Consider the following 15244-nt stretch of genomic DNA (forward strand, 5'->3'; position numbering starts at 1 on the left):
TCCCTGTTCTTCAGATCATATTACCTTTATCTTCAAGTTCATATTTTTTTATTCTGTAAGTTCATATCCATGTGGAGTCTTTCTCATCAGCTCTTTATTCAGTATTATATTGTGCAATAGGATGGTCATAATACAAAGTAATAGGATAATCTGTATGTCACCTAGATATTACAAGGAAAACAAGAGAAACTGGCAGTTAAGAAAAAGCTCTCTTGGATTAGAACAATCCCAAAGAACTGACCTCAGGATTACTCTTACTATTTGCATAGGGCTATGGTGCATTTTATACCACTAGGCATTATCAGAAATAGTAAAGCAATCGGTCTGAATGTCATTTCACTATTCAGGAAGAAGGTCAGTAAACACAGCCCTGCTGTCTACAATCACCCCAGGTGACTCTGCATCCTTTGCAGAAGTAGATTGCACATTCTATGTTACTTTCTTCTGCACTGGTCCTAAGAAAATCCCAGTATGTTTTTATCTATAGCATATATTTATGGTACTTAAATTTGCATAGTTATTTGTCTAAGGCATGTATCAACTTCTATATTTAAGTCCTTGGAAGTCAATACGATGCATGTTTGATTTGTAGCTGTGTCCTTATCATCCGATACATTAGATGTTACATAATAAACACTTAATATATCAATAAGTAAATACACAGATGACTGAAAATCTCTTCATGGAATTAAGGTTTTTCCCAATTTATTATTTCTAATATGTGGAGACCCAGCATTATGGGAAGTTTATTTTAAATTTTGTTATGCAATGTTAAGGGCACTTTCTGAGCTTGGGATTTGGGGAGCAGTCAATTTACTGCTATTTTTGAAGCTATAATTCTATGGTTGGTTGAATAATGGCTCCCTTAATGATTTCATACCATAATCCCTGCGTCCTGTGACTGTGTTACTTTACATAGCTAAGACTTCACAGATATCATTAAGATTATAAATCTCCAAATGGGAAGAATTATTCAAGTGGACTCAACCTTATTATATGAGTCCTTAAACTCAGGAGAATATTTCCTGACTGTGTAAGAGGGAGATGGAAATGAGAAGGACTTGGCCTTCCAATGCTGTTTCTGAAATGTAGGAGTCTATGTGCCAGGGATGGAGGGAGAACTCTGGAAGCTAAGCATGGTCCCAAATGTTGGGAGTCAGCAAAGAAATGAAGATCTCAGGCCTACAACCATAGGAGCTGAATTCTGCTAACCCTAAAATGAGTAGGAAATGGGTTTTCCTCTAAGGGTAAAAAAAAAAAAAAAAAAGTAGAGGGAGGTAGTCCTGTAGATTTGATTTTAGCCCTATGAGATGTACATCAGTCTTCTTAAGAGAATAAATTTGTATTGTTTCAAGTCTCTGAATTTGTTGTTACCACAGTAAAGAAAACCAGTACAAATTCCTATCTAGCTCTCAATTGTAATGGGATCCTCATGTTGAAATCATTTAATCTGGGGAAAAGGCTTATTAACTATCCTTATATTTGGGAATATTCAGTGTTTTGCCTCATGTTATGAATCTCAAGCCTACTCATTCATATATGCTTCTCCAGTCCCATGTTATTGATGTGGAAAGTTTGGTAGAAATTTCTACCATATTACTGAAGAATCATCCTTACAACCTACAGAAATGTAAAGGGAAGAAAATTTAAATTCTGATGGAATGTGTAGCGTATTTCCAGGTTATTGCTTAACTTTTGCCTTTAGATTAATGTATATTCTACACATTGGAAAAATTCAGATTTGCATCTTTTAGCAAAATGAAAATAAACATTTTAAAAGTACTATTTAAAAATCTAGTCATGATAGTTTGGGTGAACAAAAGTCAGTATCTACCAAGTATTTAATTTTTTAAGAAACAGGGTAGTGGATAAATATGTATGTTTGAACATATATTTTATCTATTGCACACACGTACATATATAAATATTAAATTATAAACAAAATAATAATTATGATTATAGGTAAAATTTTATGTTATATGTAAATTAATTTCCTTTTCATTAAATTCTTGAGTTTGTGGAACACAGTTTATACCTAAATTATAATTAAAATATATAGCAGAATTTTATTACATCACAACTCATAGTATTTTAAGGCAATATGACAATAAAAGATATGCTGACAATGGCAAATGTTAATAATTTTTAAATAAGTGGTATGTAAATTGGATATTTTTTATACTATTTTCTCGACAGTTGTGTATGTAGAAAAATTTTCATAATCAAAGAAGAAAAAAAAGAACATGTTGTAGTTCACAAGGTTAAACTGTCAAAGGCACATCAAATTCCATGGAGTTTTAAAATTTTGAAATTATCACAAGGATATTAAACTTTGTTTGATTTTATCATGTCATGTTCTTTGACTTTTTTTTCGTAGTTGTGTGCTCTGCATGTCATTCAGTCAAAAGAAGAAAATCAAGAGATCTTCTGTACAAAAACAGTAAAACTCCAGACATTTGAATTAGCTGATACGGAAGAAACATGGAAAGCATTAAAATAAGAGAGAGCTAGGGTGAATATCATCTCATTATATAAAATATATGCAGGTCTGGAGTTTTGCAAATGTCAATAGGTATGGCTATTTAAATTCTTTTCTCTGTTTTAAATAAGTTTCTCTTGTGCTTCTTAAAAGAAAACAGAAAACTGTATTACAACTTTGACAAAATTGATGAGTTTTATTTTTGCATTTTTACAGTCTTTAGTATTCTTTGAGATTATAAATTTAAGGATAGCTAAATTAAACTTCTACAAATTGAAAGGAAATTAATGGAATAATGGAAAAGCTCATTGCAATTTAATGACCTCCTTTTTTTCAATTAGATGTATCTGGGGTAGCAGATTGCACTGTTGATATAATTTTTGTATTTTCTAACAAGCTAATGGAGAGAACCAGTTCCAACTGGTCCTATATGTTGATTTTCCTTTAATACTATGCCCATGGCACTATCAGAATCAAGCACAATTTCTCATCTTATACTTTGATTTCTCAATTTTTTATTCTGTAAAATTAAATACCAGTGTAATCTGATTTTGATTAGAAAAGATAGGTAGTTTAGTGTTACAATTTACCTGCCCTTTCCAAGAAAGAAAAATGACTCATCAAAATGCCTGTGATTTTACCACTTATGCTTTCAACAACATACCTTGTCAAAAATTCCAGACTTGCACATCTAACATTAATGAGAAATGCTGTTTTTCTGTTTTCCTGGCCCTCGTGCTCACAATCTATACCTCCTATACACATCTGTCATAGGAGAGGAAGTGACCTCTCCTTTTATAACATGAAGCATCCTAAAAAAATCCAAAATATTAATTGGAATAGAGATAGTAATGTCTTCTCTAGCAAAATCAATCCACAGCACAGTGAATCTCAGGATTGAGTTTTTCTTGATAAGTAAATAAGAAGTTGGCTCTTAGTGACCTTCTCATTTGATCTGTTTTCCCCAAATCTTGGACTTACAGCTATGTGGTTCACTTCTCAGAGTAAAATAAGGTCTCAGATTTCACATATACAAAGACAAAAATATATATGTGTGTGTATGTATATATGTATATATAATTTACTCTATAAATGAAATTTGCTGAGTAAATGAAATTTGTTGATAATTTGCCAATAGTTCATTCTTTAAATGAAACTAAAATTAAGCATGTTTACATGTCATGCTTCAAACTAAAGATCATTTAAAAAAATATATATGGAAGATTTTGAGTAAAATCAAGTATTTCCTAATATTAACATTTTAATGATTTAGAAAGTGACTAGGAATGTGTATATAAAATGTTTTTCTTTCATTGACCTTGGTATGCTTAAGAAAGTTGACTTTCATATTCCCACTTACGTGAACACATTTGCTCCTCTGTTCAAAACAACAACCCTGGAATTTCCTTATTGGCTCTTAATTTGGATACCCATTACCTTCTTTTATTATCTTTTATTCAGTAAGCCATCAGTTCTGAAACAGTCATTAGACCATAAAAACGAAAATCAAATTCCCTTTTAATTTCAAAATTTTTTTTTGTTCGAGAGTTTTCCCAGCAGTATGATTATGAGCTATCTTAGGACCAGCATCTCTCCTGATGCCACCAGGCTATAGGATGTGTGTAAAAAAGAAGCATAATTGGGGAAAAGCATGAGGGTTTATTGGCCAAGCAGAACTGTCTTTGAATCCAAGCCTCACTGGGTACGGTTGTGAAGAATAAATTTAGTAATGTATGAAAAGGTTCTGGCATAGTGTTGGTGTTCAACAAAAGTTATTTCCTTTCTCTTTATTTCTGGCCACAATTTCATTGCATCATTATTCAAGCTTTTTGTTTTAACTATCAAGAAAAGTATTTGGCAGAGTGTGTGACGTACTGTATCTCTCAACAAATATTAGTTATTATTGAAATTACTAGCTTTACATTTCTACCCAACTTTTCCTTACTCTATTTCCTATGATGATCTTTATGCTTTAAATAGCAAATACATTTATTGCATCTTCTAAATATATCCTAAGAGTATTCTTGTATAGAAAATAGCTTTTGTAGTGTCCATTCCTGGAGGATGAGCTTCTGAGGTGAAAAAAGAAAGACAAGGTAAAGGGAAAAAATACTGCACTGGATAAGGCCAGGAGTGGTGGTGCACACCTGTAATCCCTATGGCATGGGAGGCTGAGACAGGAGGAACGAAAGTTCAAAGGCAGCCTCAACGACTTAGTGAAGCTCCAGGCAAGTCAGTCAGACCCTGTCTCTAAATAATAATATAAAAAAGGGCTGGGGATAAGGCTCGGTGGCTAAGTGCCCCTGGGTTCAATACCCAGTCCATAACAAACAACAAAACAAAACAAAACAAAAAAAAAAATAGAAAAGTTGGAAGGGGAAAAAAAAATGAAGCTACCTTTGCTTATTTGGAGCGTATTTAAGATAGAAAATTTTTGAAGAGCAATGTGCCCTCTCTAATGAATTGTTATGATATTGATATTTTTAGATTCACTATTTGAACTTTGAATTGGTATGTTATATTAATAGTCCGTACTGGTGTTTGACCAATTTAGCAATAATTGAATGCAACACGATGCATGAAATCTGATGTGTGATTTCCATCAAGTTACAATTTTATTTCATGAATGATATAAAGTTTTTTGAGATGATAAATTTAAATTTCACCTTGAGATAAAAGTTATAATGGTTTTTCATTATAGATGGGTAGATATATTGCTCAAATGCATTTTTTTGGGGGGTGGTATATGTGTGGTACTGGAATTGAACCCAGGATTTCACATATAAGGCAAACATTCTATTTTGAGATAGGGTCTCACTGAATTGCTGAGGCTGGACTTAAACTTATGATTTTCCTGCCTCATTCTCCCAAGTAGCTGGGATTACAGGCATGGGCCACTGCATCTCATTTTATATACGTTTTCAACAAGATAGAATAAATAGTGGTCACTTATCCTTTGATTAAATTACATAAATTTAAAAGGTTGGAGCTTTACTTAGAAACAAAACTTATTTGGTTTATTTCAACATTCTTCAACATTTAATGTAAATAATATTAGTTATAATAATTATATCTTCTTATATCATTGTTGGTTATTCCTTACTCAAATTTTTCTGTGTGGGTTACTGTCACAAAATGACTGTTAGCATACGATTCCCATCTATGAGAAAATGTTCTCCTTGCTAGTCCTTTTCCATTAATAATGAAAGTAGGTATATGAGGTGCATTAATTACTCTTCCACATATCTTTAATACTCAATTTATTATATAAGAATGCTATAGGAGTATTCTCTTCGAAGGTCTCTCTTTTTCTGTGAGGGTGACAATTGCAGTGTTCTAAAGACCTCTCAATTTTAAACAATCAAACCAGGCCTTTCTCCTGAATTACAAGCCTACATTCTGTCTAATATTCATTGTTACAGACATTTAAAGTATGAGGAGCCAAACTCATTTTTTTTTCTTCCATCCAAATGTTAATGAAATGAGGCACTACCACCCATAGACTTGCTAGTTTTCTTGCTGAGAATCAACAAAATGCCTCCTTTTGTATAAGCAGCATCCTCATACCCAATGAATCACAGCCTGTTCTGAATTCTACCCTCTTGACTCAATTCCATTTCCTGATCTCCATCTCCACAGTGAAGGTTGTCAGCATAATTTACCCAGTGTGCTAATCAACATCTATTGCTGTGACAAAATACCTAAGATAAATAACTTAAATGAGGAAAGCTTTACTTTGGGTCATAGTGTATGAGGTTTTAGACCATGGTCAGTTGGCTGCATGTTTTGGAACACAGCTGAGGTAGAATATTATAGTGGGTACTATATGGAGAAGCAAAGTTGTTTGCATCATGGTGGCAGGTGGTAGAGAAACAAAGATAGACAGAAAAAGAAACTTGGGTACAAAAATCCTCTTCGAGAGCATGCTCCCCAATGACCTTTCTTCTGTTAGGCCTTACATTCTGAAGGTTCCAGCACCTTCCAATAGTGCTTCAGACTGATCAAACATGGGCCTTCAGGGAACATTTAAAATCCAAACAACATAATTCTTCCCCTGACCTCCAAAGGAGGTTTTTAGTCCTGCAAAATGTTTTTAGTCCTTCTTAAAGAGTCCCCAAAGTCATAACTGTTCCAGCATTGTTCAAACGTGCAAGTCCAACGTCTCCTCTGAGACTCAAGCAAAGTTATCTGTGAGCTCTTGTAAAAAATAAAAATGAAAGTTATATTTTCCAGGATAAAATGGCACAATGTAAACATTCTTATTATAAATAGGAAGGAAGGCATAGAAAGGAAGGATTGGGCTAAAGCAACACCGAATGCAGGCTAGGAAAACTTAAGTCCTGTTGTTCTATGTCTGGCATCTAAGGCACATGCTAACCTTATATGAGTATCAAAGAGCTTGTATAGCTCTTCCTCTATGACCTTACTGTCTGCAGCCCACATAACCTCTCTCTTGGGTTGGTTATGTATGCTCATTTCCTATGTAAGCATTGGCAAGAATTTCACATTTCTTGCATCTCTAACCTCCTGAGGTCCCCACTGTAGCTTCAGGTTCATGTTTAGAACCTTGCTATGTATTACCCTGTCAGGAGCTTCTTTCAGGGAATTTAAGTCTGCTTGACCTCCATGGTTTCCTTTAAAATCTTGGTAGGAGAATCTGTAACCTCATAACTCTTCAGCATCATGTGGATTTGATGTGAATGACTTCAAGGTCTGCTGTCAGTGGGAGCTCAGTCTGAACCTATGTGAACTATAGTTGCAGCAGCCTCTGAGTGCCCTAATGGATGAACTCAGGGAAACAAACATAGGGGAAATGATTCCATATATAGCCTCGTGAGAGCAATGTGTACTGAGGTACTTTTACACACTTGAGCCTGAAACTGGGTGGGATCTTGCCAGATATCCTCTGGGCACTCTACCATGTCTGTACAAAGTACTTGGTTTGTTTTTAATGGCATTAATCTCTTTAGCAACCATACCCTCCTTAACCACAGCCTGAAACACATATCCTTTTTCTTTTTCAAATTACAAATTTTTCAAACCTTTTAGCTCTATTTTTATTTTTTCCTGATTATCACTATAAATCTAGCAAAAAGGAGTCAGCAATACTCATGCTGTGCTGCCTTCAAGTTTTCTCTGCCAGATAAAATAATCCACATCTTTGACCTCAGCCTCCCAGAGTCTCAGAGCATGGACAAACAGGAGACATGCTCTTTGCCAAAATATATCACACCCATCTCTAGTTCAGTACCCCAGCAGGTTTTTATTTCGATTGGAAACCTCACCAGTACAGCCTTTACAATCCACTTTTCTATTAGCCTTCTGAGCCTCCTCCTGAATCAGCCCTTAAGCTCCATATACAACATTCTAGGTGCTCTCTATTTCAATTCTCCAAAAATTTCCAAATTCCTCCTACAAATGAATTCCAAAGACTTCTGAACCACAATGTGACAACAATGACCCCACTTTTTGTTACCAATTTTCTATGTTTGTTAGTTTTCTAATATATCTAAGGTAAACTTAATGAAGAAGTGGTTTATTTTGGCTCACCATTATGAGGGTTCCATTCATGGTTGGTTGAATCCATTGTTTTGGGGTCTCTGGTGAGGCAGAACATCATGGCAGGGAGTGTGGTGGAGCAATGCTGTTATGTCCTGATATCTAGGAAGGAAAGAGAGAAAGAAAAAAGTTGGGGTCAAAATGTCTCCTTCAAGGGTATGTCTCCAGGCCCTAACTCACTTCCACTAAGCTCCACTTTCAAAGGATCCCATCATCTCCAAACAGCAGCACAGGCTGGTGGCCTCTTTAGTTCATGGGCCTTTTCAGGAAATGAAGCCAAAACATCATACCCAATTTATGGCAACATTGGCTTATTTGATTTTCCTGATTCTTGCATAGGTACAAATGTAGGCAGAGAGTCATGTGTATCGTACCACTCTCATGATTAAATCATTTGAATGGATACCCTCTGTCCTAAAACTAAAATTAAAACTATGCCACATGATGTTTTATTTTGAATGTTACCTTTGAAACTCATGTGGAAATTAAGTTGCCACTGTGATGGTATTGTAGGTGTGATGTTTAAAAGGTGATTAGTCATGAGGGATGGACCCTCATGAAATTAATATTTTCATTATCTCAGAAACTGGTTATTGTATGAATGTTGCGTGTTCTTTTGCTCATACCCCCTCCATTCTCTCTTACATCCTCTCTCAGTATGTGATGCTTTGGTCCATGTTATAATTCAGTAAGAAGAGCCTCACCAGATATTGCCCTTCAGTCTTGGACTTGCCAGCTGCTAGAACTGAGAGCAATAAATTTTTACTCCTTTACAAATGATCTGATCTGTGGTATTCTGTTATATCAGCAAAACGTGGTCTGTGAAGTACCAGTTAGGAGTTATCTTCATAATTTGTTCCCAGTTGCCTTTTCTAGCCTTATCTCTATGACTTTTCTCCTCAGCATTCTCTGAAACAGTGCCACTGAACCTATTGTAGTTCCTGGAGTAGTTTATTCACAGTTTTATTTCAGAGATGTTTGGAAATACCATTTTTTTGCTTCAGACATTTCTTTCTACTCCATCTTCATGATGCATTCTTATATTAATTAGGGTTCTCCAGAGAAACAGGACCTATATAATATGTATTTATGCAAGCATGTAGAAAGAAATTTATTATAAAATAATTGGCTCATGTGATTATAGAGGTTAAGAAATTCTAAAAGATATAGTGGGCAAGCTGGAGACCCAGAGAGCTGATGGTATAGTCCCAGTCTAAAAGGCCTGAAGCAGGTCAGCTGGTGGTGCAATGTCCTGTCCAGGTACAAGTACAAAGAATGGAGGGAACTTATGCCTCAGAGATTCTTCTTTATTCTACCATTTTGTTTTATTCATTGGATGAGGCCCATCCACACTGGGGAGAAGAACCTCTTTTACTTAGTCTACATATTCTAATGTTCATCTCATTCAAAAATATCTCCACAAAAACATCTAGACCCAATGTTGAAACAGACATCTGTACATTACATTGTCTAGTCAAGCAGACACATGAAACTATAATAGACTTCTAGTTTTAGTATGGACACCATTTTATCCAGAAAAACTCCCATGATCCCTAAGTCCTGGAGACATCTATTCATATGATGTGCCCCCACAATATATGTTGACCCCATCATAGAACCTATCACATTCTATCCTCATTTAGCTCTTCCTTATATCTTGTGCAAGACTCTTCACCCTAGTCCTGCATTTGACTTGCTCATTCTTACCTCTGTAATTCCTAACTTAAGAGTTACACTTTGGCACTTAGGAGGTGTTCGATAAATGTTCATTGAATGCATGAGCTATTCCATTAACCTTTAACTTGAATCTTTACTAACATTAAAACTAAATAATTATTTTAGCTTGATTGCTTATATAAAGCCAACATTTACTCCTGGCCAATTATAGCTGAATATATATGTAACAATATTCAACATTCTGGTTTCATTAGCTTTCCTCTGGGATTTATATACTAAACCCACTCAATCTGTGGTTTAGATATTTTATGCTGATTAAAGCCAAGGCTACCTTGTTAGAATTCTCTTTGTTGCTCACCACAAGGGAAAAGGGCATTCAATTTAGCTGTTTCAAATTAGAAACTAGCATATGAAAGGAAAAGAAGCTTTGGAATAAAAATGGCCCAGATTAGAAGAGTAGTGTTGTTTGCCTTCCTTCTGTCTTAGTGACTGATTTCTCCATATTTAGGCATCTAGAAAACTACCTGCCATAAATTACATTCTAAAAATTGCTAGGTGAGTGAATTTTGATCAATTACAAAAATGGTTTGAGTCACACCCTTCTCCTTTAGTAAAATGAGCGTAATTGTCTTTGTAAAGGTTTTTTTAGACTATAGATAAATTAGCATACTCAAATTGGGTACAGAATGGTTGCAAAATTAAAGTCTATTCTGCTTCTTATTTTCATAGCATCAGAATATTTTTGAATATTTTTAAGTGTAAAATACTTTGTTCTATACGGCATATTATACATGTTTCCTTAGTTTCAAAGCAATGTCTGTGTTCCAGAAACTGTACCAAGTGTTTTACATATATAATTTCATGTCATTTTAATCAGGTATTGCTCCTCTTTTCAATTAACAAGGGAAATCTAGTCTCATAAGGATTCAATAACTTGCTGAAGTTCATGTAGTTATGGATGTGAGAAACCTAAACTGGCCTCTAGATTTATCTGATGCCACAATCCAAAGGTGATAACTTGTGTAGAGTTTTTAAACACTTGAAATAAAGTCTGTCCACGAATAGTTAATTTCTTTCCCCTTCTTATTCTACAGTATGAGCATTTTGTTCTAGACCCTTTGGACTTGTGCATGCACAGCATATGTGACGTTTTAGGGAGCATGGTCAGAGTAGCTTAAGGACATTTTTACCAGAGTGTGTGAAGATGCTTGCTCCCAGTGTTCCTGGCTGCTTCCAGCTATATTGACTGCCTCTCCCACCTACAGGTGGACATTCATACCCAGTGTAGAGCTGGAACCCTTTCCTGGCTGCATTAAAGGATTGATGATGGGAAGGTGGTTTTTCTTTTCTTCATTTTTGATAAGATGATAAGAAATGGTCCAGTTGATTCCACACAAAGGGAAATTATAAAGGTGAAACTTGCCCTATATGTCTGCCCAATGTTCACTATGACATATAAAGTGAGTGGTCTATATTGACATTCACTCTTTAGTTCTGATACCAGATGCTGTCCTTTCTCCTAAGTTTTAGAACCTTTCCGTTCCTTCCTTTTCGCGGATTTTGCTATTCTCTCAGTTAATCAACAGTGCTTTTTTTTTTTTTCTTTCTTTCTTTCTGGTCATTATTGTCTTTATTCTTCCTCTCCATCTTTGAAAACAGCAACAAATATTCTGACTTGGTTCTGAATTTTCTTTTAGTTACCATGCTTGCCTTTTTATTTGATGCAAAACTCTCAGAACATATGGCTCCCTTATTTTTCTCTTGTTACCTTCCACGTTTTATTTAAATTTTGTCAAAAACTCTAATAAAATGTTTGATTAATTAAAAAACATTAATTGAATTACATTTATAACCTTACAAATTGAATAGTAAAGGTTGATTTCATTGTTTTTAAATTGCTTCATATATGGAAAAAAAACATTTATAATCAACTGTTATGTTTTACCTCTGGAAAATCAAAGTTTTTCTCTGCAATTAATAAGGGACATCTGTAATATTGTAACTACTTAGCCTATTTAAATATCAAATCTGATTTATCATTCAGGGTTTAATAAATTGATCTTTGTGACAAATTTATTCAATTATGCTGGGAACATATTGTTAATTAAATAGGTTAAAAATTCTAAAAATTAAGTATATGAGTACCTAGTTAGTTTTATTTTTAATTAATTGTTCTGAATTATATGTGCACATGAAAACACAAATACATATATTCACACAAACACAAATATTTTTTTCATACTTTAACCCATGTAAATTAACTAATGAGTTAACTATGGGGATGAGGAAATTATTTTCTACTTATAATTAGTTTTTGGAAGAACTTTAAACACTTGGATTTTACAAGTGAAAATTTTAATGATACAGTGTTGTCAGAGAGTGCGGCAGTGTATTTGATGATTTTTTTTTAGCCCCAAGAGGCAGAAACATTTATTTGTTTAAATGTAACTTTTTTTTTTTTTTGGAAGACTTTTGGCTTCTCTCTTTGTCTTTTATCTTTATTTGTGAGTGCTTGCATAATATATTCAGTAAGTGTATTTTCTGGAAGTAAAACTATTTTCAACAGATGCAATCCTTAATTTTATTGCTCTATATTTACAGTAGAGTTTAGCATGTTTGCCTGAATGCTTGGCAGATTAACTTCTCTTTGTTTAGTTTTATGATTTTTGTTTTTAAGTACTGGAGAAGTCTGTCATTGACAAAACTGAAATAATGTCAATGATATTATTTTCCAGATTTTTTGTGACATTGAAAATTTGGCAAAATATGCACACATATAAATTAGATGATAAAGGGAGAAGCTGAAGCTGCACATATAGAATTTCTCAGTGTACTTTTTTAGGGGAAAATTTCAAATCATTATTCCATGTTCTTTTTATAATTTATTGGTATTTCAACTACTCTTTACTATATTTATTTTCAATTCTTTGGTTCTTTTAATGAGAAAATTGGCCTCTTTAAGTTATTCAACATTAAAATTAAATTCTATTTCAACATTCGTTTAGTTAGGAAGCGAAAGCATTTCTAAGTATTTAATTAATTCAGTTGTATAAGGGTTAAAAGTTGGGTGTATATCCAGGTCATCTAAAGCATACAATTGTCAGATTGTTGCTAGGCAACAGATATCAGGTTTGGCTGATGTGTGTTTCTAGGTAAAGCTTAAAGTGTGAAAAGAAGAACAAATTACGTGATGGATACCTGCATTTTTGTTATTATGCTTTTGGAAAATAAAGTTGTATTTGCATAAAAAAGTCTTGACATTTATTATGCACATCATCTTTCTTCTAAATGTCAGAACTATATCATTTGATAGTTAAGTGATAAGGGTACAGTAAATTAAAATGACAGATGACATTTTATTTCTTATGTGGTCTCATATGGACCTTTCACATAATCTCATTTTTATATCTTGTCCACAACTTAATTAATTTTCTAAATTCATTTTGATTGAAAAGAAGCCACAAATCAAAATTAATTGAAATGTGATTAAATTAAAATATATGCATTTCAGTGCTAAATATATATAAAATGAAATCAACTTATATTACATGACTGTGGCACAACACTGCAACATATTATCAGTGATATAAATAAACGATGTTGAGAGGCTATATATTAGAAATCTAGATGAAGCTCTTTCTTTACAAATTATTTTAAAACACTATTGTTCCATATTGCTAGATGAATTTCTATTTTTGTTGTCTGTTAAAATACTGGAGCATTGATATGATAAGAAATAAAGCATCTTACATAATGCCCATGACATGGTTATAACCTAAAATCTTGTTGGTACTTTCTCCCTGGTTTTAATCATTCTTAACGATTGACATACAGAGAGTTAGTGAAAATTTTGTTAAAGGTTGTGCAAAGCAGATGAACCCATGATAAAATAACCAGAGCAATCCAATAGATGGCTATAAAACAAAAATATTACTTGAAAATTAAATTTTCAAACTTTTTGAAGTAGAATTGTTAGCTGCTTCTTAGAGAATAAAAATCAGATATCTGTGGCAAGCCATTCAACTTCTTTCTTTTAATTTAGATTTTATTAAAAAACTTTAAATCAAAATTTAGCAAAACCAATTTTGCATTTTTGTGAAATTAGGCGTGATATTTCATAAATTAAGAGACTTTTAAGTGAATATTCACTATTTGTGATTGATAAAAATAGAAGGTATATATTCAAATTCAACAGTTTTACAAAAGGGAATTTGGTCAAATATGTATCTGTAATTATGATTCTGATGCCTCTCTCTGATTTCTAATAAAAAATAGAACCTAAAATAATTCAATTGAAATGAATATGTATGAAAGATGAACTGGATACAAGCATACAGTGACAATGACTTAACAAGAAAACTAAAAAATGACATCAAAAAAGCTTCTATTCTAATTTAGACAAAACATTCTGTTTACATATGTTTGAATTTTAGATTCATGTCACAGAGCAGACATCTGCTTTGTTAGTGTAGATTTTGAAAATTAAGACCATGGTTTATGTTATCTCTTGGTAAAACCATCCAATAATGCTACCTTATACTCTTCCTGTATTAAGAATGCCAGACCCCACATGGGCTTGTTAGTGTAAGCATATACCAAAAACAACAAGGAAATAAAAGTAGTGTAAATTATGAAATGTTAGATCATTTATGAATATGTCTGACATAAAGAGAGATTGTAGTTTTGCTTATTATATGTCTCATATGTACTTCAAAGTATTTTACCTTGTTCTATCATTTTCTGAAATACAGAATATACTCAAATAAATATTGTTACCAGATGTTAAAAATGTTTTAACCTGTTATTAAATAAACACATTCAGTAAATCAGGATTGTTAAAAATTGAGAACTAGCTTGCTCCAAAGGTGATGCTGTCTTCAAAGTTATGTCTCTTAATACTATTATGCTCAATTTCCTTTTTGATGTCCAGAAACAAAGGTATGTCTGTGTGAAGAATTTTAATTAAAAAAAACTTTTAGTATAGATGTTGATGCTTTAATATGAATCTATGGGGCTACTTTTGGAATTTGTGGAGTTAATTCACCTTTGCTCATTGTTTCTAGAAGTCTTCCACATTGATGGAGATATGAATCAATGGAAAAGGGGAGAATCAATTTGTACACACAAATCCCAATCTTACTCTATTAATGTGGTGCTAACTATAGTTATCTGTATTTTAATAACGAGACTTTTATTAGTATTATAAATGCTTCTTGTTTTAGGACTTCCATTGAGTTGTTTAATCCTTCACTATGTTTATTCTTCTCATCTAATTTCTCATTTCTTCAATGGATCATAGCAGATATTTTATATGGATAATCTAAGAAATGATGATAGACTCTAGTTCTGAATTGAGGCAGAGTAAAATAGTAACCTTTTGTTAGGTCAATTGAATCACGATGATATTCATTTCAGTTATTTCATAAAACAAATTTTGATGGAACTATAAGACAATCTTCCTTTTGAGCTGTACTTCACTTTCCCTCTGCCTATGAACATAAGCTTGAAGCTGACAGCATGCCTTTATTG

The sequence above is a fragment of the Marmota marmota genome, unplaced genomic scaffold, assembly GCF_001458135.2.
Source record: "Marmota marmota marmota unplaced genomic scaffold, marMar, whole genome shotgun sequence".
Taxonomy (NCBI): domain Eukaryota; kingdom Metazoa; phylum Chordata; class Mammalia; order Rodentia; family Sciuridae; genus Marmota; species Marmota marmota.